Source organism: Peromyscus leucopus, chromosome 3, assembly GCF_004664715.2.
Source record: "Peromyscus leucopus breed LL Stock chromosome 3, UCI_PerLeu_2.1, whole genome shotgun sequence".
NCBI lineage: Eukaryota > Metazoa > Chordata > Mammalia > Rodentia > Cricetidae > Peromyscus > Peromyscus leucopus.
The window spans coordinates 55,100,230-55,125,979 of record NC_051065.1 but is presented as its reverse complement, the minus strand read 5'-3'; the positions used below and the strand labels follow the sequence as shown (position 1 = coordinate 55,125,979).

Below are 25,750 nucleotides of genomic sequence, written 5' to 3'. Positions count from 1 at the left end.
ATTACTGTAATTATTTTAGATTATTTCATAACTGAGTTAGAAAAAATACTTTGTTGAATGACATTATGTTAAATGAAATAACTGAATATAAAGGAACATTACAGTTATAATTTTAAAAGCTGAAATCTTCTTGGCCCATAATCTATCAAAACTATATACAGCCTCAGCCCATACATTTAAAACAACAGAATCCCAAGACAAGAAGTTACTGATTCAGCTGACAAAGTATCCGAGTTTAACAAAGTTCTCAGGTATAACTGAAAACTTCTCACCTAAAAGTCCCATTACCTGGTCCTCCATTTGATCTCAGGAAATAAAGAGTTCGGCATGAAGACCTGAACACCCTCTCTAGCACCCACACAAAAAGCCAGAGTGGTAATTCATGCTTGGAATTCAGTACTTGGGAAGCAGTGACAGGGAGGTCCCTGAGTGTGCTGGCGGGCTAGCCTAGCCTAGGCCACCAGTAAATCCTAGGTCCCAGGGAGAGGCGCACTCTCAGAAACCAAGGTAGACAGAGCTCCTGAGAAACCACAGCTGTTGTTGGTTGTTTTTACTCTTTTGGGGAACTCAGCACCCAGCTCCCAAATAAATCACACAAAGAGGCTACTTATTAATTATGAATGACCAGCCTTAGCTTGGCTTGTTTCTTGCCAGCGTTTCTTAACTTTAAATTATCCGGTCTGTCTTTGCCTCTGGGCTTTTCCTGTTCTCTCTTTTTGTAGACCTTTGTATACCATTGTTGCTGGTCATGTAGCTAGATGGCTGGTCCGTGATGTTCTCCTCCTTCTCTCATTCCTAGATCTCTCTTCCCAGATCTCTCCTTCTATATATTCTCTCTGCCTGCCAGCCCTGCCTATCCTTTCTCTTGCCTCACTATTGGCCGTTCAGCTCTTCATTAGACCATCAGGTGTTTTAGACAAGCAAAGTATCATAACTTCACAGAGTTAAGCAAATGCAACACAAACAAAAGTAACACACATTAAATTAATATTCCCCAATATTACCCCTTTTTCTATACAAAAATGAACAGTTTTAAATTTAACACAGTAAGACTGTATACAATAAGAACAATTATCAAGTAAAGATTACATTCACAATGTACTGAATTCCAACTCATTTGTGTCTGCTCCATTTAAAGAAAATACTCCATAATCTATCCTATCTTAGTAAATCCAAAATTTTATGCCTAATTTACTTAAAACTGCAATTAGAACTATCTAGTTCTTCAACTCCAAATTATTTAAGTAAACAAAAAGTATACTACAAACAACTTCCAAAAACTCTAAAAATGACAGAGACATCTGACTGCCTGGACAGTCACCCAAAGATCCTCTGCAACGTTGGGGGATCCATCTTCAGTTTACAGGCCCATAGTATCTGGCAGACTTTTCAATGAAGCAGGAAATTTGAAAGACTGTCTCACATATGTTAGCAAAGTTTGTCAGTCACTTTCCTGTCGGTCCTGCATGTCCAATTTATACAACGTAGTGTCAGGCAGTCCAGGCAAGAGCAGCTTCTTACCCAAATGGCTAGCCCTGTCACATTGAAAGCAAATGCCATAAGAAGTTTCTTCAATGCCCATTATCTCTGAAGTAAACTGGTGCTGCCAAAAGCAGATGTGTGTCTCATTGTCATGAAAAGCCCTAAGTTGACAAAACCTTTTAAATGTCATATTCTGTAGGTCTTTGAAAGGTTTTAAGACCATCTATCTATCTAAACTATATCTCTATATAATCTAGAAAGCATACCTAACATTACTACAGTTTTGACTGTTATAAATGACTAACCATTAACCTATGTTTTCTGATTATCCTATATAGTTTATAATAATAACTTTCAAAAACTACAACTTCACCCTACATTTCCAAATGAATTGCATAGGCACAATACCTCAAACAAAAATAGAAACATACATACAATATGTTCTAACAAAAATAACCTTAAATTTTTATCAATATACAAAAATCCTTTAAACAAGAGTAGAAGCATATATACAGTGTAACAAAAATAACTTTAAATTTGTATCAATATTCTATATTCCCCTAAATGATAACAAACATCCATAACCCACCAAACATCCAAACCACCCATACCCACCAACTCTTGCTTCCTGCTGGCTGTGGTGAAGGCATCTTTAGAGGTTCCTGAGAAAATCTTGACTTAATGACCAAGTCCTGGAAAGACCAGTTATAATCTTTGTTGATAGATATCATCTGTCAAGATTTAGGAGGTCTCCCCTGATCAAACCTGATACATATTATTCCTGAAGGAATCTACAACCTCTCATCTCCTGCGGGAACAAAACTCCAAAGCATTTTTGATTTCCATTTTACAAATATAGTTTGACTTCTTTTTAAAATTAAGATAGCCCTAAAGTATCTAGGTTGGTTCAATTTTGCAGTCCTGTTCACAATCCCACATCTCTTAGCAGTTGGCATATCAACAATCAAAAAATTCAAAATAAACAATACTGTATTGGACCCAGACTCCCTGTGTATTTCCTATCTTTACGTGGCTTTTTTCTTTTACATTACTTTTACTGTCTCTTTGGACTTTATTTTTAAACTATTTCTTTCTGTGACTGTCTAAACCTATTTTTTTTTTTTCTTTTCTTAAGCCTACACACATTGTAAAACACAGTGGAACCTATTTAGAGGGGTTTTTCTGTCTGGATCTCTTTTACTGTGCATCTCTAGTCTTTTTTGACCACAAAAACTAGCAAATTTTAAACTGCTAAGCTACACCTGAATCCTCCCTGACTGGCTCCACCCACTTCTCAGGTTGTGAAAGTGAAGCCTAAAGCTCAGAGCCTGGTCAGAGGTTCATGACCAAGAACTGCATTCAACCTTCCTAGAGTTCTAGAATGCTGATGCTTGCACTGTGGCAGGCGTTTTTAATTAGTTTTTTGTTCCTACTTAACTGTACTAGCTGCTCAAGGGCTCACTGTCTGGCAGAAACTCTTAAAGGAGTCATTTTTTTTTTTTTAAGCTTTCTCGGGTATTATGGAAATTCGAGCACCATGTTGGTACACCAAAATGTTGTTGTTTGTTTTTGCTCTTATGAAGAGCCTGCAATCAACTCCAAATAAATCACACATGGAGGCCTACACTTAATTATAAATGCCCGGCCTTAGCTTGGCTTGTTTCTTGCCAGGTTTTCTTAACCTACATTATCCCCATCTACCTTTTGCCTCTGTGCTTTTTCCTTTTCTTACTTCTATATATCTTACTTTCACTCTTACTCCATGTGTGGCTGTGTAGCTGGCCCTTAGCGTCCTCTTCCTTCCTCTCTTGTTCCTTCTCCCTTTCCTCCCAGATTTCGTCTATATATTCTCTCTTCCTGCCAGCCCTGCCCATCCTTTCTCCTGCTTTCTCACTGGCCATTCAGCTCTTTATTAGACTGTCAAGTATTTTAGACAGGCACAGTAACACAGATTCAGAGTTAAACAAATACAACATAAACAAAAACAGCACACCTTAAAATAATATTCCCTAATACACAGCTGAGCTAGAATTCTGCTCTCCATGCACAAAATGATCAAGCCATGTTTGTGACAAATATATGAAGGTTTATTATCATCTTCCTCTTAAAACTGACCTACTTATTCACTGAACATGAGTGAGTTAGGCACCATGTTAAACATAGAAGACACTGTAATGGACAAAGTGTAGAGATTCCCTGGTTTCTTAATCATACTTCAAAACAGGAGTTAGCTAGCAACACATAGAAGTCTCTCCACCCAGTGTATCACTCTATCTTCCAACAATCTCCATATGTAAATATGGCAAAGCCTTTAATACCAGGATCCTGGCTGATGGAATGACTGCAACCACCTCCCTTAACTCCAATTAACACCTTACATTCCAGATATGGTCTAGTGAAACAAGAAGACAGCCACAGCAGTGCCCAGATCTGAATACTACTAATTCTATTAATGAAGCCTACAATTGCATTAAGGTGATCCATAGCCTGATTACACAATTAGATCCATATTAAGTTACAATCTACTAAAATCCCCTCATATGTGATAAATGACTTTGGCACTGGTTTTTGCCAGAATGCCTTGCACAGACAGGCACTCAGAAGCACTGAATGACAGACAGAACACTTCAGTGTAATCTCATGGACAAAGATTTTCTGATTGCCTTTTCTCTCTTCAAAGAATAACCCTTCTATACCATTATATCCCCAAAGATGCAAGCTATGCTTTAAAAGAAGGTGAAATTGTTATGTTGGTGTCGTTCTGAGTGAAATTTTCTAAGTGTGCATGATGAGTGCTAAATTTATTTGGTGTTAGCCTATCAAAAGGACCCTTGAAAAGAAGTAGAGAAGATAAAATTTTTGTTACTGTTTTAAAGCCTCACACCACCCTGATACCCTGACGTTCTTAGAAGCAAATTATAACAGAGAAAATTATCTTGTAAAATACATTACAAACTTACGTCTTTCTCCTAGAGGGTAAACATGTATAGTTGTTTCTTAAAGAAGAAACAACAAGAACAACAGAAATAAATATAAACTTACTCCACTAATAAACCTATGAGACTTTCTAAGTCATAAGTACAATGAGAGTAGGCAAAAAAAAAAGGGTCTCTAAAATATTTTACAAAAACCATACGGCATGGCATCAGCCACTAAGTCTACGGGACATAGAAGGATAATGATTTCAGATCACACTGCCTCCCAGCCCAGGAGCTCAGAGTGAGGTCCACACAGCAGCAGAGCCATCTGGGGAGTTGCTGGATGCAAATTCCCAGCAGCACCTCACATCTAAGAATGAGAAACCCAGAGGAGAGTATACAGCAAAATGTCTTTTAATGTGCCACCCCCAGGTGATTCTGATGCGTGCTGGAGTTGGAAAGCCACAGCTCGATACACAAATACATCCTGGAGATATATCAAAGAGAAATAACATCAAAATGGAGTGGTCCACATGAGGACACTGATAACAGCTAAAGTTATTGAACCAGATTACAAAACTATGCATTTAAAGCACTTTAATAGGAATATTGCTACACATTTTTAAAAAGTTGCCTATTTTACATGTTAAGTGAAAACTGAAATAAAATAACAGCATTATCACTTAGGGATCACCTGCTACATGCCAAGAAGTGTGCTAGGCATTTCAGATATGCAAACCCATATGCATGTGCATTTGTATTCAAGAAGGCTACTGATTCATGAACATGGACCATGAATCTATAGCACTACATTCTGTCATTCTGCTTGGTGTAGTCAGTTTTAAAGTATTTTACTAATAACTACTTTTACAATTGAATTTATTCATATACAGCTCAAGTTTAATTACAATTGGAGATATAAGTGGTTTAACTGTGAGGATCAGGAACTACTGGGAAGTAAAAGGGAAGAAGCAAACATCCTAGCAAGAAAATCTTCAACATGAAAGAAAACAAAGCCTGTCAGGCTGCTGCGTATGAAGACAAACAAGCTCTGGGCATGGACTTCAGGTCCAAGCCAAGGCGCTGCACCCACCACCAAGTAAACCCCAGCTAACTGTCATGAGCTCTGCTACACAGACTGATGTTAATGCCTACCTTATACACAAACAGGGAACAAATGTCAGTAACTCAAAGTAACAACAGTAATAGCCCTCGCTGGGGAGTCAGGAATACAGGGAAGCACGGGCTTCTGCAGGGAGAAAACCTCAGTTGGCTCTGTGCATGTGGCAGCTTGGGCCTCTAGGTTTGCTCCCCCTCCCCCTTCACCCCTCCTTTGTCAAGAGGAAATTTTGTTCTTTAAATTTTCTTCAAGAACTTCTAGAATCAAAAACTTACCTGCCTGCTAACTATGGAGTCCTGCTTTTCACGGGTTTCTTTTTAACTTTCCTATAAGTTCAAAACCAGAAGAGCTTGGCCTATTTTTGTGAATGTTACATCCTCAGTACTTACCCACAGTACTTACCCACAGTAGATACTCAAATATTTGTTGAATGTATGCATAACTAATGAATGGCTGTCACATCCCACCACAGACAAAAATGAACCAAAAGCTACAGAACACGAAAGACTTCAGGATAAAAGAAACAGCTGGTAAACAAGCTGGCCCCTAAAAGGCCCCACCAACACTGCCTTCAGCACTCATGCAGTATAACCCAGGCTACCCTAACTGGCACACAAGAGAAGGGTGCCAACACGTGGAAACATCAATGTCTAACTCTTTGACTCCTGGAGATTCAAGACAGACTGGTACAAACTGACTACAAGGAAGGTACCTTTTCTTTCCTAATAGTCTCTTAGTCATTTTTGCTCATCTTTACAATGAGAACTGCATAAGGAATGTCTGTGCTGTACAATGAGTGCTTAGGAAAGCCAACTTTGTACACTCAGGGAAGCTGGAGTGGGGCCTAATACACATCCCCATGTTCCAGAGCATTTGGGTGATATGATCTAATAAAGCTCTGTTTTCTCAGTCTTAAAGTCGAAAGGTTCAATTACATAATTAGGGGATCCCATGTAACACTTGAAAACACCATGTCTTGATATATTACTCTCCACTGCATGAAAATTCTTGAAGGTGATAAATAAAGGTATTTGCTATAAAGGCTACAGAATTACAATTTTCATTCAGTGGACACTTAATTTCTTCTGGGATTCTGAGATTTCTACTATGTGACAAGAAAGTGCACATGAGGTAAAAAGTAAATGTTGTATTTGCCAATCCATTCAATAGACACTGGGTTACAGACAATGCTCCAAATCCTGAGAATAAAGTGTGAATGACAGTCCCTGCCTGAATGAAACTTAATTATAAATGATAAATACATCATTCTTTAAACAAGACTGCTCTGATGGGACATGGATGGAACTGCTATTCGGCTTATGTCGGAAGGCCACTGGCTGAGCAGGAGGAAAGAGAAAGTGACTTAGGCCAAGGAAACTTTAACAGGCTCAGAAATACCCAGAAATAATTATCTTCAGTTGCAGTTCTGCAACAGCCTTCAAAGCATCACAGAAGCTTAAAACTGCCTCTGCACTACACAGAGAAACCCTGTCTTGGAAAAAAAAAAAAAATTGGGAGGCTGGAGAGATGGCTCAGTGGTTAAGAGCACTGGCTGCTCTTCAATTCCCAGCAACCACATGGTGGCTCACAACCATCTGTGATGAGATCTGGTGCCCTCTTCTGGCCTGCAGGCATTCATGCAGGCAGAACACTACACATAATAAAAAAATAATAAATATTTTAAAAAAGAAAAAAACTGCCTCTGCAGTTTGTTTTACTTCAAATTATTCTGGAAGGCAGAATTTCATGTAGATGGTATACCGTTAGAAGTGAAAGCCCCATACTGGAATATTTTAAATTCTGTGAACCTTTCCTCAAACCATCCCCACCAAAAACGTCCTTTTTCACTCACTCCTTAAGTCATTTCACACACTACTTTACAAAGAAAGGCTGCTGACTGTTGGGGTGCTCCCAGTTCTTTGTGGAGCACTTCTCTGGTTCCCTGGCCTCCATCCCCCAGGCTACACAATTCAGGAACCACCTAGAAAGGCAGCTGTCCTGAAATGTCTCCTCCTCCCTGGTGAGAAAGGCCAGCTGGCCATCTGAGAACACACTCCCAACCGGGGAACTGTGAGATCAGAAGCAATGCCATGTCACAAACTCTCCATGGGGACAAGAGTCAGGTCCATACTGACAATGCAAGACAGCACTCATTCGCCCCTGTTGCCTGAAAACAGGGTGTGGGATAAAATGAGGCTTTCATTATTAACTTGGGTCTCTGATGATTCAAGAATTATCTCAAAACTAAACAGAACAAGCATCTGAGCAAATACAGCCCCCTTTTTATTTATTGGTATTTCTCACTTATTATTTCAGATCTCCTGGTCTAATATTATTCTACATTAAGCCCCTGATTTAAGTTTCATTTAAATTTCCTTCTTTTAAATACATATCTGTCCTCATTTGAATTCTCTAGAGTTTTCAGCAAAGAAGTAGGAGTTTAGTGTAAACTTTTCCTATTTGCATTAAGTAATTGGATAGCTTGCCTAAGCTTAATGAAACAAATACCAGTTGCTGATGCCCTTATACCTCAAGCCCCAGCAACTTAGCTCTTTTTCTCTGCATATTCTCAATCAGGTAAGAGACTTAAGATATATCGGCAAAATGAGTTTCTAAAAACCAGCCAAATATCTTAAAATGAATATTATTCCATGTCCCTTCTAAATGAGACCCAAAATTACTCATTACATTCAACTCACACATCTGGTATAAAATCTAGTTCTCTATAATATAGTCCCAGGGCAAAAAATAAATAAATAAAAATCACCCAGCTTTATTGCCTTCTGAAAAACTTAAGGTTTTAAGGAAGTGGAAAGGGAATTTTAAAAAGAACTTTAGCTAAGCATCTTTTTATGTATCAAATTTCATCATGCTCCATGAGAGAGGAATTACTTTTAACAAAACAAAAACTCAAGATGCACACCCGAGGCAGGAAATGCTCTGAGTCCTATTTCCGAAGCAAGCTGTTTCTTAATCATCCTGAAAGGCTATCCCCCTCCTGGAGCATGGTGATGTGCACCTGTAACCCCAGCAACGAGAAGCCTGACTTTGAATTTGGTGAGATCTGCCTCAAAATGAGAAGTAAAAAGGGTTGAGCTAGACCTCAGCCAAATGAAGAGTGTTTTGCCTGCCAAGCTGAGATACAAAGTTCAGGGAGATGAGATGCAGGTGAGTTCTCAATTGACATTAGTTTTTATGGTATAGCCTCCCATCCAACGTCAAATAAGAACAGGACTTAAGTTCATTGTTATCAGAGTTATTTTAAAATATGCTATTTCATGTCTTTTCCCAAAATCAAATGCACTTCACTGGTTGCCCAATGTGGTTTGGCTCTTAATATCCCTGAACTTCTGTAAGTCAAGATCCTGCACATTTGGTCATTCCATAATAGCCAAATTTGTCTTTATACAGGTAGATACATAAGTAATTCTACACAATTCCAGCTAAGTAAATTACTTTACAATTTAATATATAAGGCCATTATACTTCTAGGAAAAAGTGGATAAGAAGCTCAGATAAGGGGTGAGAATAAATGGGAAAATGTGATTGTTAGCATTAAAGTGATGTGACTAAATGATTTATCTAAAATTGAACTACAACTATTAGACAAGATCTGCAAAATATTGTAATGTAGTTGGCTCCAACAGACTGAAGCAGAGAGAAGCCAGTGACTGCAACCCCCCAGGTCACTTTGAATAGTAAGGAGAAATTCCATTTTAATGCATCATATTTTGTCAGAACATGCTGAACTAGCATTGAAAATTCTGTTTACCATTCATATTTAGACAGAAAAGCTGAGCTGGATAATTCAATGAACTAATTATTAGACTATTAAAAATAATGACAGAATAAGCACACAGTTTTCCATTTATAAGACTTTATAAAAATAAAAATACATGGCAAACTTAGCACGCAGCTCAAACTATTACAAATCCTGAAAGGAAATGTATATGGAATAATATTCTAAAATAAATACATGTAGATGAATGTACATTAATGTAGCTCTGATAGATCCATACATAACATCTTTATGTGTGACAGACAGAAGTGGGAGTGAGGGAGGAGAGAAGAGGAGAGGAGAGGAGAGGAGAGGAGAGGAGAGGAGAGGAGAGGAGAGAGAGAGAGAGAGAGAGAGAGAGAGAGAGAGAGAGAGAGAGAGAGAGAGAGAGAGAGAGAGATCTGTCTTAAACATTGACTGATGGGCAATCTAGCAAATCATATCCTATAGTGATATTATTTAGCTATCACTGAGTATTGAAACCTGGTTCTAACCTATCTGACCCTCTTTGTCTTGATGTATTATTTCAAACAGCACTGACTTAAACAATCCAAGTTTCTTTGTGTTGTAGTTGGATCCTACACGGCCTTCAAATGCACTTAGAGTAAAAGCTTGGTCTCCACAGTATATTCTCAGGTGGCAGAAACTCTTAAGAGGCAGACCTTAGTGGCAGCCCTTTAGATCACTGTAGGACATGCTCTCAAATGGGAAGGACAAGCCACTTCATCTTCCTTCTCTGTCTTCCTGGTTCATGATTAGTGAACAGCTCTTCTATGTCAAAATTCCATCATGTGGTGCTGTCGCCCCAAAGCAACAAGGCCAACCCAACCAGTTATGGGCTGGAATCTCCAAAACTGTGGGCCAAAATAAACCTCTTCTCTTTATAAGGTAGTTACCTCAGGCACCTAGAATAGAATGGAAGGCTGACTAACACACCTCACTTTTCACAAGAATATTATTTTAAAAAAAAAAAAGTAATTTTATTTCAACTTGCACAAAATTGTGTTGAAGTTGGACATTTGCCTCTGTAGCTCCAAAATGATGCAAAAAGGAAACCTGCCCCAAACTAGATGCTGACAACTGTAACTGCAGGGTAACCATGGTCACCCTCGAAGCACTTTTCAGCCCACACTACCAGGTGACTGCTTCCCATTTATACATGGGGTATTATTTTGTACCTAAAGTTCCTATTTCATTTCTCATTTGGGAATAAAGCACCACCTGCCCTGCAATTGCTGGGAGCTTCTTATCAAATCTTTACAGAGTTTAGAAGTGCATTTATATTTGGACAGTATTCAGCTTAGGGCACAGGTAAGGACACCATAGGCAGGACCCAGCCTCTGCATCTCTTCTCCCTCATCATGCACAGTCAAGCTCCTACACAAGAGGAAGATCCATCACAACCCAAAGCAAGTACTTTTGTCTTCTACTAGAGCAGCGGTTTTCAACCAATGAGTCCCGACCCATTTGGGGGTTGAATATCAGATATCCTGCACGTTAGATATTTACAATACAATTCATAACTAGCAAAATTATAGTTATGAAGGAGCAACAAAATAATTTTATGGTTTGGGGGTCTCCACAACATGAGGAATTGTATTAAAGGGTCACAGCATTAGGAAGGTTTCAAACCACTGTACTAGAGTGACCTAGGCCACTTCTTTTTTCTGGCTTGAGTGAATATTTACAGGCATCTTAAGCCAAGGTTATCAAGATTTTTAAGTGTACATTGATCGTCATAATAGTCAAAATACAGCTGGATAACGGCAGAGCAGATAGACACTATTAAACTGTGATGAATCAAGGCTTCAAAAGTCCTATGCTATGGAAGTTGTAGAAGGAAACTTATAACCTGTTCCTATTAAGCAGCTTGCTTACTGCATGGATGAGCCTCCCACTGCATCTTGCCTACAGCTTCCTTCACTGGAAGGAAAAAAAGGAAGCAGGGCAAATGTGATCATCTCTGGGGCTATCACTTTCATGGGTCCTCACTAGACAGATGTCAAGCCCTTCAGCATGTCTACAATAAACATGGACAGTATGAAGAGTGGGCAGAGAGATGAAGAAATGGCAGTGTCCTAAGAAATACTGGCGGCTTCTCATAAAGAGCACACAAGGCTTTCAGAGAAGCTAAATACACTATCACATATGAAATATGCATTCTATCTTTTGCATTGTTTTGCATTTCCCTTTCTTTTTTCATAAAAATACACTTTTGCCAGGACAAATATGATGTAAAAGCATGTGACTACTAAATCTTGGGAACATAATCAATACCTCTCTTCATTTTTATTTGAAAGGACCTTCCAGCTTGAACCATAAACACATACAGTCCAAGCTCCTCCTTCTCTGATGGGATGATGCTCAAGATCAAAGTATGGCACACTCTTCCAGCTGGCCCAGAGCAAGCATCTGGAGGGTAAGAATGGCTGCACAAATCTTTTTCCATCCGTCCTTTTTCAATCAATTAGTGACTGGATTTCTAACCCTTTTGGTTCACAGACTGAGCATGACTGACACAAAAAAGTTGTTTTATAAACTGCTTGTGCTTCTGAGGTCACTGGACTGCTTCCTTTTGTTTAGTGCTGAGAACCTGTGGTTTTACCTTTTCTATTTCCCTGTTTGGTACAGCTTTGCTACCCCATTAATTTGTAACCTTTATTAAGATTACAAAATTATTATTATTAAGACAGAAGAAATTATTCTGTCTTAACTGCTCTCAGTATAGTGTGTGTGTGTGTGTGTGTGTGTGTGTGAGAGAGAGAGAGAGAGAGAGAGAGAGAGAGAGAGAGAGAGAGAGAGAGAGAGAGAGAGAGATGCACATGCACCTGTCTGTCTATACATGCCACACACATGCAAATGGGTCAAAATAATCTAGCAGCCTTCTCTACATAGGAAACTGCACAGTGACAATAATTTATAACACAATGACTGAAGTAACCTGTTTTCTTCTACTTTGCATTATTTGTTATCAATTTTATGTGCTCTCATTTTCCATTCCCCGTTTTCCTAGTTCCCCAAGCTGCCATACACCCCAACAGCAACAAGACCCTTCACTGTTTTTCTACTCTCATTACCTGCCTCCATTCTCCACACTCACTTTTTTCACTATAGTTTAGAAATAGACATCTGTAACTTGCTCAACCCTGCCCAGCAGACCAGGTGAGAGCAAACCGTGGATGCTTTCCTTCCCCTAACCTAGCCCTCAGTTAAGAGTTGAATGCTTTCACTTGCACACCGTTTCTACATGTTCTCGAGGGTCTCTCTCCACAGTCAAGAATCTTGACTGCTTACATACACAATCTGCGGGCTGATCCTCATGGTGCTTCTCTTCCTCTTGGGAGGGTCTCTGCTGCAGTTAATTTAGTTTATCCTTTTCTTACCTCTCTTCCAAGATGAACTATTGGTGCTTAGCTGTACCTCTCAGCTCACCAGCCCTCTTCCACTCTCTGGTTCATGCTGGGACTATCTGAACTCTTAGTGCTTTGCTGATGGGTCCTGGCAGGCTCTCCAATGGGAGGTGCCAGAGGGCACCTGCAAAGCTGAAGGAAGACCTACCTAGTGGCTTGCTCCTTTCCTGCCAGAACAGCTCCATTCAGAGACTAATTTATTTAAACTTGCAAGATTAACCTCCTTGAATGCCACTCTAGAGTCATTAGTCCCACCCACTGGCACCCTCCTCCAATCATGGGCCTCTCTACCAGCTCAGAGATGTGAGCATCAAGCAGGAGGTGCCCCCACTTCAGAGCTTGAGTGGCAGTGTTCAAGCTCCACCTCTTTCCACTGCTCCCAAGGCAGAGAGGCAGGGACCTCTTCCCAGCAGTTCTATCCTCAGATGCCTTGGGTCAGTCCCCTCTCTGAGAATAGTCCAAATTAGGACGTAGTGAGTATACAAACTACACCAGATTCGGAAGACTTGACACGAAAGAAAAGGACATAGCATGCCTCTTCAGTGAATTTATATGGATTACATATTTGAGATATATTTAAAAAACAAGCAGGCTCATTTCTAGATATTTCTTTATAAATTAGACAGTTACTAGAAGTTAACTACATAGGTGACTCACACTGTACCCATAGTAAACAGAACTGCCTTAGGATTGGTAAATTTTGTTTCTTTTGTTTTTGGCTTTTAAATGCCTCATGAACAAGTCTTACATCAAGTTTCTCTGTAAAAATAAGCAGTATGCTAAGTCTCCTTCACGGAGTCTACCAACTATCTGTTTATATTAATAAATTCCCAAATTCCTCATAGGTTAAGAGCTCAGAGGAGAACCCCAGGATTTCAGTCCTTTCCCAGGACGTCCGTCACCCAGCTTCCGGTCTGCAGAGACCAAGCCCAGCATCCAGGAGACCTTGTTTCCTTACAAATTAGCTGTTCTTTCCATCTCGAATCTTCTATGGTTTTCTTCTTATCCTCAGAATTTCTCTTTATATTTCAGAAATTGTCACAACCTATGACTAGGTGTGCAACTTTCTCATCAATCCGGCCTAAAATGAAGTGGCCTTTGAATTGACAGGCTCCAGTCTGTCTTTGGCTTCAAGGAAAGCTGTTGTTTAATTATTACCTCTACTCTAACCCTTCCCTTTGTCATCTTCTAAAATTTAGGCTATTTCATCACATATAATTTGCACAGAGTAACTCTTTACTAAGAAACCAAGATACATCTTAAAGCTGGTAGCATCTCATGATCAAGTGGTAAAAAATTGCCAATGATACAAACAGTGCGGGCCATAAACTATTGCAAAGAATTCCTGCAAGACGCTGCTGTTCCTGAGTAGCTGTCTCAGGTAGTGTCTTCTGGATGGCTACTGCAACAGCAGGCTTCCTCTTATTTTCATTGGCTGCCTCATCTGGGCTCAGACCCAGCTGTTGCACCACCCTCACTGGAAATACCTTTAGAACATGAGCCAAGGAACATCTACTTAGGTAGCCAGTGGAGTGTCACCAGCAAACAGGCTTGCAGCTTAATCAAATCTCCATGGCCCATGTCCACATGCCACACCCACCTAAACTAGCTGACAGGGATGGACACCAAACATCCTCTCATGAGCAACCTTGGAAACTGGGTCCACCTCTGTATTCTTGTGCTACACTAAAATGAGCCCACTGGTATGGTGATATTTTATTTGTACTGAAATGTGATTTTATTTGTATGTTAATAAATAAAGTTGCCTGGGGGTCAGAGCTAATAGCAAGCCATAGCAGAGCTGGGCATTCGTAGTGCACACCTTTAATCCCAGCACTTGGTAGGCAGAGCTAGATAGATCTCTGTGTGTTCAAGGATACAGCCAGCATTGGAGACACATGCCTTTAATCTCAATACCAACCATATTGAGGAACAACCAACCTGGAAGTCTCTTCAGACAGGCAGTGATGAGGCAGTCATGTGTTTGGGTTTACAACCAATGAGAAGGCAGAACAGAAAGACTATATAAAGACAAACACACAGGAAGTAGCTCTCTTTTGGAGAGGACTCTTGGCTGAAGAGGCTAGCTGCAGCAGGCGGTAAGGCTCTTAGCTCTGATCTCTTGGCTTTCTTCTTTGCATTGGTTCTGTGTTTCTTATTTAATAAGACGGTTGGTTACATCTATACACTGGCTCATACCCATTATCAGGTGTTGCTTGAATTCTAATTGGTCTTAATAAAAACCTGGAGTCAGATATCAGGGTGAAAGCTGAAAGATCAGAAGCAGAGCAGCAGCCACTAGAGTTCTTCTCTCTACTGAATCCTCAGCCTGAAAGGCTGGACTTCTGTCTCCTCCCCCCTTATATTCCTTTTCTCTGCCCAGCCATATCAATTCCTGTCTCAACCCCCCTAGTCCTGGGATTAAAGGCATGTGTGCCTACCAAGTACTGGGAGCAAAGGTATGAGATCACAAGTACTGGGATTAAAAGATGTGTGCCACCACTGCCTGGCCTCTCTGGCTAATTAGTGGATGGCTTTGACCTCTGATCTTCAGGCAAGCTTTATTTGTTAGAGCATACACAAAATATCACCACAATCAGGCTCTTTGAAGAAAAAGCAATTGGAAATTAGATAGCAACTGAAGGAGAAGAATTAAAAAAAATAAAACAAACAAAAACAAGAAACAACCCTCTATCTCACCACAAACCTTTCCACTTTTAAATTTTCTGTCACAGCTTTACATTGTAACAGTTACTTGAGGAACTTTAGAATAAAGTTTAATAAATGAAAAGCCTAGTGTGCAGGCGACAGGTGCGGCATCACAAACCTCTAATTCCAAAACTGGGAGCAGAGCAGAAGCAGGAGGAGAACTTAAGGCTAGCTTGGACTTCATAATGAAACCCTGAATCACACAAAATAAAACAACAAAAATAAAGACTGGATGAGGTAACCTGCCAATGAGGGTGGGCTGGGCTGAACACTAATGCTTACGAAAATAATTTTTATATATCATCTGTTCATAATTAGCTACACTATCCTAAAAAGAAAACTGGTCTAGCACAGGCCACCTGTATAACAAGCACTGTGAAGTCATTGTGTACACAGAGAACAAAATCACACACAGGCAATGCTCCACAGGGATGGGGCAGCAGGGGCTAGCATAAGGATACAGGACAGCCAAGTGAGAAAAGAAAGACATCCAGCTGAAAGTTAAGGGCTAATGAAGCTGTATAAGAAAGCAGGACAAACCTCTCCAGAAGAATGAGTGCTGCAAAACTAATTTTGAATCTCCTTCAACAAAGGATAAGCAGCCTCTTAAGAATCAAATTTTATATCATCAGGCACAATGCAATCATTATGATTCACTGGTTAAACACGCACCTCTAATCCGTATCAGTCACTTCTGAAGAAAGATGGCCCAAAATTTTTAACTTGCATCCTCTGGAAAAATGAGAAGAGCTGACAAGGCCTATACACCCCTTAAGCCAACTGCCCTTCATGGTAAAAGTCACCTTGGCATGCAGAGAAGCACAGTGACAACACCGGCACCAGCTTGCTCCAAAGCAATCCATCAGGCTTCTCTGACACTACCCATCAGCCAACACTCCAACAGAAGGTTCCTTTCAGAGGTTTTATTTCTAGTAGTCCCTCTGAAATCATATGAAAAAACAAATTCTAATAAAATTGCATTGATCTGAATACCACACCAAGCCATGCACTGGATTTCATTTTAATTTTCACCTTAAACATGAAATGAGATGGTAGAAGTATGCAGATAAAAATAAAGAACTGAAATTCCTTATAACTTTTCCTACCGCCACTTGAGGATAATTCAACTTCATTCCCTCACCTGGATTTCTCTTTCTCCATAATAATTAATGTGTGGCTGACATGAAACTTCTGCACATATTTACTATACACATTTTCATGAGTTTGGAAGTAAGTAAACACCCATGAACTCAGACTACCATCAAAGCCACTAGCATATCTGTCATCGTAATCCTCCATTCTTAGCTGCTTTAGATTTATTTGTAAGCATGTGTGTGTGCGTGCACACATACATGTGTGTCTCTATGTGGGTATGTGCATTTGAGTGCAGGTTTCTGCAGAAGAGTCGGAGCCCCTGGAGCTGTAGTTACAGGCATTTGTGATCCAAATGCCCTGAATGCTGGGAACCAAATTTGGATATTTTGCAAGAGCAGTATACCTTCTTAACCACTGAGCTATTTCTCCAGCTCTTCCATTCTTATCAATGTCAATGCTGTTGTGTGTGCAATTAACATATAATCGAATCTCTTAACAAACTTTAGTTTACAACACAGTATTGTCAGACACAGGGATTATGCAATATCCTCACTTGATATTTCTATCTCTGGCACATAAGTTTAAGAATTACCATACAGAATTCACATCAAAGCTCTTTTAAAAGGAGGTTGCCTGAATTACAGTATTTTAACAAGTATTTTTTTTTTTAAGTCTAATCTGTAAATCATAGTCTGCAGACAGGGAACAACCTGCAGGAGATGGAGCTTAGTATCCATCTCTGAGCCCCTCATAAAACATGATCTCAATGCATTCTAACAGAAATGCCAGGCCCATGTGGTATTTTCACTCCCTATCCCGTTCACTGTGTTCTTTGTAGTATGGATTATTTTTAACATAAAGTCATGCTATGTACACTTTTATATTTATAGTGCTATCTACTAATAGAATAGCTTCTTTATGAAGACCCTTCTGATGCTAGGTATTTTAACAGGTAAATGCACTATTTCATTTATTTTTCATAAAAATCCTTAGGAGCATTACAATTTCAGACCTAAAGAAAACAAACCTTGGAAAAGTTAAATAATGGCTCAAAATTACATAGGTAAATATGTGGTAGAATTCATACAGAAGATTTATGACTCAAAAAATGACACAATGGTCACTGTGCCATGATCATGACTGTAAGAAACCAAATGCTTCAAGGACACTCCCCTGACGTGTGTGTTCAGTGTTCTGATTCCAAGATGGGCTTTATCTAGCTGTTTTCATCTCCAACCTAAACCCTCCATCTGCAGTACATTTGTCCAGGGCACTGTGGTGTGGTCTGACCTCCACTCTGACCTCATGCAACTGCAGAGGCAAATACAGGGATTAGTATCACACGTCAACAGGTGACAATAATGTGCTGCCATGCCCTTTTCTACTCACAGATGCCTGAGGCTGAGGACTGCATCTTAAAGAGCCATTCCAAAATACAACCCTGCATGTAAAATCCCACTAAGGAAAAAAGCATAAAAAGTATAGTCCAATGACTGTGACTATAAGATACTATAGGTATTATGACACAAAAGCTGAAAGCAGTTTACATCTGGTTTACCTTGCAACAATGACTAAGATTGAGAATGTGATAAATTAATGCTGAAGTGGCCTTTGAAAAGATTAGTGCTTATGTGATCCCCCAAAATGAGTAGTCGGTGACTCTTCAGACTTGTTCATTAATCAGCAACACAATTCCTAAGGAAGAAAAGGAATGGATGATGCTGTCATGGGAAAGACTGTGCTCACCAGGCCTCTGAAACGGACCATTTCGGTAAAGCAGCCTTTCAGAAGAAAACACAGTGGAGTGTAACAAACCAGGGGAAGAGACTAGAGATTAGCTGCACGAACAATATCTTGGGGCACACTGCCTGTGTGTCATGCACACATATTGTAAAAACTTTAAAACGACTAGGTAAACACCAGCTACTTATACAAATCAAACTGTGTTTCCATGATGTTAACAACCATTTCTAAATTTCCACTACATTTCAGGCCTGAGGAACTGAGCCTTTTTAATTATGCAATATTCGTTATTGACATAGTACTCAAATCCCACGCAGCACGAATCATGTTAGCTAAACTAACAAAATGAATAATTTAACTCTGGCCCAGCAGGAATCCACTATGCCACCTTCATTATTTACTTCATAATATCCATTTCTACCCTTTTTGAAATAACAGTTGTAGGTGTTCAAGAGGAGCCCACTGGCTGCCTGTCTTGGTTTTGATCCACATTACAGGAAAATTAACCAGCATTCCATCCAAAAATCTTGGATATTTCACAAGCAACCCCTATTCTCATAATGACCTTCCCCCATTAAATGTTAATAATCACTAAAGAATAATATAATCAATATAATCACATTTCAGATAAAACTCACAAACTTAGTTACTGCCAAAGCACACACACAAAACCAATGCATCCCCTTATCAATTATAAATATTCTCACTTTTTAGCATTTGGATTTTCTTTAAAGCAACAGGAAAGGCCCTATTTTCTTTACTAACAATGAGGGAGGGAATAATTTTAGACACAAACCTGTTTTCATCATTTCCTTCAGAGGAGGAAGAATCTATGGCTTCTCACTGTAACTAACAACGTAAATAACAGCAAGAAAGCAGATGTGTGCACAGCAATCCAGAACACATTTGATCACTGAGGCTAAGGAAGGCTTGAACTCAACCACTCTCTTGCTCTGCAGAACATCAGAAGTTCCCTAGTTACTCCACAGTTCAAAGGAGACCTAGCCAGCTTTGATTCCATACAGATGATAACACTCTGCAAATTTCAGAAGTGTCCCTGAATGTGAGACTCTCATTTTACGACTAGAATAGTACCGACTCATATGTATGTCCTAGTTAAAATAATCTGCTAAATAAATAATTATCAAGCAAGAAAAAAATTAGGAATAAGTATACATTTCACTAAGATGTATAGCAGATGTTATACAAAAGATGAATTTCATCCCATCTGGCTTCTGCTGCAATCCACTTTATCTTTACAGTAATTTCCAAATACCTCAACACAAAATGCTTGGGTTGTATAAAAATCTATGACATGTTTGTGATGCAAACACTTTGTCATATTTTGTTCAGATCAACATGACTAAGTTTGTTAATATATTCTGACAGACTTGCATATAACATCCTAAAATGTTTTGAACAATGCAGTTTAGGCTGCAATGCAATATTAATGAATGAATAATGTTCTTGGATATAAGGTTTAATATTTAATGATGTAGAGTGGTGCCTGGATTTGATGCAGAAGAAAAATGTGGTTTGAAACCACCGTAGTTATCCAGAGACATGAGAAAAAGCCTACAGAAGTCAGACAAACCTTTAACCTAAGCGCAGAAATGGGGTCTCAGGAGTGGAATTGACACTTCACCAACGGAATTTCTAATACTTATCAATATTCACAGGGTCATGCCATTTATCAGCTGTCATTTATCAGAATTCTTAAGTTACTAGGAGCTCACATATCTGTGCCTAGAGACTGAGAAGAAAGGTTAGTGCCAACAGAGCCCTGGACGGGCCACAGGGAAACACATTTAGAAACTAGCTTCCAGCTGCAGCAGCACGCCCACTTGATGATTCCTCTAAAAATGTGGGGAAGTGTGGCAGAGTACCGAGTGCAGACCAAATGACTTGTCTCCACACCGTCTATGAAGGAAAGCACCCAGCAAATGTGGTTCAGTATGTCAATCTAAACCAATGAATGGGTGATCTACACTCACTAGGGACCTTGCCTCATCTACGAACAACAAACAGTGTAGCAAGCTTAAGAACAAGAGCAGGGTTTACTGCTATCAGTAAAGGAATACTGCTGTGGATATCACTCTATATAAATAAAACACTGATGGCCAATGACCAGGCAGGAGGTAGGTGGGACAAGGAGAGAGGAGAATTCTGGGAAGCAGAAGGCTGGGAGAGAGACACTGCAGCCACTGCCAGGAGAAGCAGCATGTAGAGACTCTGGTAAGCCACCAGCCACGTGGCAAGGTATAGATTTATAGAAATGGGTTAATTTAAGATAAAAGAACAGTTAGCAAGAAGCCTGCCACGGCCATACAGTTTATAAGTGATATAAGCGTCTGAGTGATTATTTTATAAGTGGATTGTGGGACTGCGGGGCTTGGGGAACCTGGAGAGAAGCCCTCCAGCTACAAATGGCGCCCAACGGCTCGAGTTTCCACCTTAAACCTGAGAATATTTAATAACCAATTCTAAACAGAGCCAAAACCAGGTTCCTGCTTCTTGTCTCATATGAGCAGCTAGACGCCGCAAAACGCAGGTTTGAACACTGGCGGGTTCCTGGCGAGTGCGTTTGACCGGCAGTATGGCGGGAATGAGGAGTCTGCCAGAGGCACATTATGCTGCGTAGTAGATTTAGTCTTTACTAGTATTTTTTTAAAAAAAGGTTTCTGGGCTACATGCTGCTTTGATAAAAGCTTAGACCCACTATTTCTGAGACTTGATGACTCCCAGAGCTGGCGGAAAACGTACCACTGCCATGTTGGGAAGCTGAAGTGGGCGGAGCCAGCAGCCACAGCGCCGTTTCAGGCTTACAATGGTGCAGTTTAAAGCAATAGGCTCAAGGCTCAAGGTAATATAAAACATAAGCCACATAAAGATGGCTACCACACAGAGAATCTGGATTATGTTCTCTTTGATATTCATAACTAAACAAAAACATTTGATTACAAAAGCTGTTGAGTTATACCAAAATGTATATTTTAAAGGTACCTTGACTTCAAAATTTGGATATAAGGATATGTTACTTTGGAAAAGAGGTTCTGCTTTTGTTTTCACAGAAAGCCAGAGGCTGTGGACTTGTTCCAGATTAAGATACATCAGGTTTCACCAGCCAAGACCCCCTGAAAGGACTCCGATGACACCATGGCCCAGATGATCCAACATCCAGAGCGGTTTCAAGGCAACTGGTTCACACAATACAGCCTCACGGACTACCCCATAGGTCTAAAATTTTCTTTGCGTCCCCATAAGATACAGCGCCCCCCTCCAGCAGGAAGTAGTAAGAGATGCTACGCCCAAATTCCCAAATATACCAAACTGGCTTTAGAGGTGGAATTGGCTCACTCCCCCTCTAAACCCAAACATATTGCTTTAAAAAAAAAAAAAAATGGCTAAGTGATTTTTGTGTCCCAAATCAGAAGAGCCTCTGGTGTGGGACAGAGAAAAACCAATATTTTTATTTAAAACAGGTTGATTATAAATGTGATCTCTTTCTGAAAAAGAAAAAGGGATATGATATTATAGGAGGATATGGAGATGATAAGATAAAAGGGTAGATTAATGAACCTACTTTTAAAGAACAACTTGTTTAAAATGTTTTACATTGGTATAGATTTTAGTTTATGCTTAAAATGTTTTACATTGGTATAGATTTTGGTTCATTGATACAGACTTGAGGTTGATTTTGTTATACTGTATATATATATATATATATATATATATATATATATATATATATATGTTTCTATTCTTGTTTGAGGTATTGTGTTTATATAACTCATTTAAAATTGTAATGGATAATTAAAAAATAGATTAATAATTAGTCATCTATGATAATCATATCTGTAGCCATGTTAGTTAAGTCTTCTAGGTATACATAGATATATTTCAGATAGATAGGTAATCTTCAAACACTTCATAGACCTGGAGAATATGGCATTTAAATAACTTAGAATTCTGTTGACGTGAGACACAATTGCTCCTGGCTGCACCAATTGATCCCGAGAGAATGTTGGGCTTCTAAGACATTTCCATTTGGAAGTTTGTCTTTTTGGCACAAAATGGCCTACTGGGCAAAGAATTGCCCTTGCCTTGATGGCTGACAGTACAAATGCAATGCTGTCCTTTCTGGACAAGCGGGACACAAGGAAAGCGACTACTGTACTCTGCCAAGACAGGGTAAGATGGTCTCTTAAAATTCCTGCTTCTAAAAATGGTCTGTCAGATACTCTAGGCCTGTAGCCAATTTGAATGCACCAACAATGCTGAGAAACATTAGGTGACTGTCCAGGCTGCCAGCTGTCTTGGTCTACTCTTGCAAGATTCCCGAAAGTTGCTTGCATCCATCTACCATTTCTCAGGTACCATTATGTTCCTTCTCAGGTCTTTGATGTGGTTGAAGACTAGATAGTCGTAATTTCCTCAGTTATGATAAAAGATAAGTTAGCTATAAAACCTTAAACTCACAAATATAAGATAGATAAGACATCTTCTTTAATATTGTAACTATAATTCTTGCTCGGTAATTGTTTTGTTATATGTAATTTTACCATGTTAAAGTTAAAACCTTCCTTTTTAAAAAAAGAAGAAAGGGGAAGTGCTGTGGATATCACTCTATATAAATAAAACACTGATGGCCAATGACCAGGCAGGAGGTAGGTGGGACAAGGAGAGAGGAGAATTCTGGGAAGCAGAAGGCTGGGAGAGAGACACTGCAGCCACCGCCAGGAGAAGCAGCATGTAGAGACTCTGGTAAGCCACCAGCCACGTGGCAAGGTATAGATTTATAGAAATGGGTTAATTTAAGATAAAAGAACAGTTAGCAAGAAGCCTGCCACGGCCATACAGTTTATAAGTGATATAAGCGTCTGAGTGATTATTTTATAAGTGGATTGTGGGACTGCGGGGCTTGGGGAACCTGGAGAGAAGCCCTCCAGCTACAGAATACCTAAAGCTACAAACTTATGAAAGGGCTTTTTAAATATTCCTAAACAGACTGTTAATATTACTGTGAATTTAAAGTAAAATGGACCCCAAAAATAAATCCAATATTTGTCTCCATTTCTTCTTCACAATGGCTCTATCAATAATCATAATGCATAACCTATCTGGATTTAGGACACCACTCTGCATTTATCAATATACTCTCTCTGAGCCACTAGCTATCCCATACAAACGTGAACACAGTAACAGTGTATACAAACCCCTATGTCACACAAATATAAAAGAATCAATGCGCCACTCATTGAGCACAAACAAGGTTCCATGAGGGTACTGCATAAAGCCTTCACTTGGACCACCACTGTGACGGTCAGTTATCACTGTGACCCAAAGAGCATGCAGGCAAAGACAATGCCTACATCGTCTTGCTTCATTTTCACAATAAGAAGAAAATAAAGACAAATGTATCAGTTAAGTATTCTCTACTGTCTAAATTTTCATTCATGCCAGATTTGATAGTTTACAAAATAACTCTGTAATTAGAAAAAGACAAACTGTGAGAGATGGTGCTGTGCTATTCAGTCTTACCACATTTAGGTTAGGAACAAACCATTCTACTACAACTTAAACTGACTTTCCATAAACCACACTATCGTCCCTTCCTTTATACTGTGACATGAACATAGTACTGTCAGTTAAATTAACTCTATTTCATTTTAACCAGATCTGCAGTTGTATCAATAATTAGTCAAAATGCAAACAAACAAAAAAACTACTTCAAACTTTATGTTGGAAAAGTCTTGATTGCGTATGAGACTTTAATTAGCACCACAATCAGGGTAAGCCATTCTGTTAAACCACTGAAAGAATCAGTGTGCAAACCAATGGAAATTCAATACCTCCTATGCAAGGTCTAGATGTTAATACTGGGATGGTGGTGCCTGTGTAAAGTACACAGATAAAGTAAATATACTTTTCTAGTATGAGTAACAGACAAAACAAGGCATGAGGATTCATATGGTACATTTTATCCTCCCCAAAGCAAAACTTTTTCTCTGCATGTGTATGTGCCTGTTCTCATGTATGTGGAGCACATACATGTGCATGCCTGTGGGGGTTCAAGTTGATGTGGGGTGACTTCCTCAATCCCTCCATTATATTTTCTTCAGTCTCTCACTGAACCCAGAACTCACCTTTGTGTCTAGTCTATCTAGCCAGCCCGCCTCGAAGATCCCTGTCTTCTCCCAAGGGCTAGTTACAGGAGGGGGCCACCCTGTCTCCCGGGCTTTATGTGAGTGCTGAGGATCAAACTCCAGTTCCCACACCAACATGGTGAATGCTTTATCCACTAAGCCATCTCCTCAGCCCCCAAAAATCTCCCTCAAATTTAGAACCTTTTATGATTCTCTCCCATATACTACATGAAGAACAAAATGCTTAAAAATTAACTATGGCTATCCCTAGGAAACAGAAAGCATTACCACACATAAGCTATTTTATTTCTGTGATAGTTTTATTAATAAATTGCATTTAAATATAGCATATAAGGGCAGTACTAATAGGAATAAAACACAAACTACATATGCAAATTTATGTTTTCTAGAAGCAGATTAGAAAAATAAAAATAATTCATTCAAATTAACTTCTAATGTCTTCTTTAGCGCTTAACTTAGCAAATACAGTGTCATTTCAACACACGATCAATGTAGTAAGTTATTAGAGATTTCTTAAACTTTTTGGGCCATAACTCTGAAATCCACTGAGTTTATTCTAAAGACACTTTAAGTTAAAATAACAGCCCTTCAAGCACATCTTAGTAAAACTTGAGGCACCAACAGAACATAGTTGGAGACTGAAAGTCAACTCTATACCCGGGTACATGTTAAAATAGTTCTTCCTAACTTCATGAAAAAGTGCTCATTAGCCAGGTAGTGGTAGTGTACAACTTTAATCCCAGCACTCAGGAGGCAGACACAGGTGGACCTGTGAGTTCGAGGCCAGCTTGGTCTACAGAGCAAGTTTCAGGGCAGGCTCCAAAGCTACACAGAGAAACCCCATCTTGAAAAAAAATAGAAATAAAAACAAACAAACAAAAAAAAGTACTCATTAAACACTCAGCAGTTTTTACTTCATGGATTATAGTTATTCATTTCTAAGATCATTAAGTTTAGCTTCTATAAAGAAGAATGAAATTGTGACATTTGCAGGTACATGGACGGAACTAGAAAATATTGTGCTAAGTGAGGTACCCAGACCCAGAAAGGTAAATGTTGCACGTTTCTCTCTTATGTGTGGTTTCTAGCTCAGAATCTTCAGAAGTAAGCATATGGAATCTCCACAAAAACCAGGAAAGGAAAATAGAACCCCAAGCAGGGGTCAAAGTGTCTCTAGGGAGGAAATGGCAGGACACTGCTGCAATGAAGAGGGGATGGGGAGAATGGGAGACGCTTTGATGGGGTGCTGGGGGGTAATGGGGGAGTGTGATACAGAAGGAAAGGAAAGGAGGCAGATAAGTAACAATAGGGTTTGAAAAAGCCATGGG

The 25,750-nt window shown here is 39.4% G+C and overlaps 1 protein-coding gene across 2 annotated transcripts in view; it reads right to left on the bottom strand.

Annotated features, from left to right (window-relative positions):
• Chchd3 (coiled-coil-helix-coiled-coil-helix domain containing 3) overlaps window positions 1-25,750 on the bottom strand; it is a 278,523-nt gene that overhangs the window by 175,365 nt on the left and 77,408 nt on the right. The gene's annotated exons all lie outside the window — the stretch shown is intronic.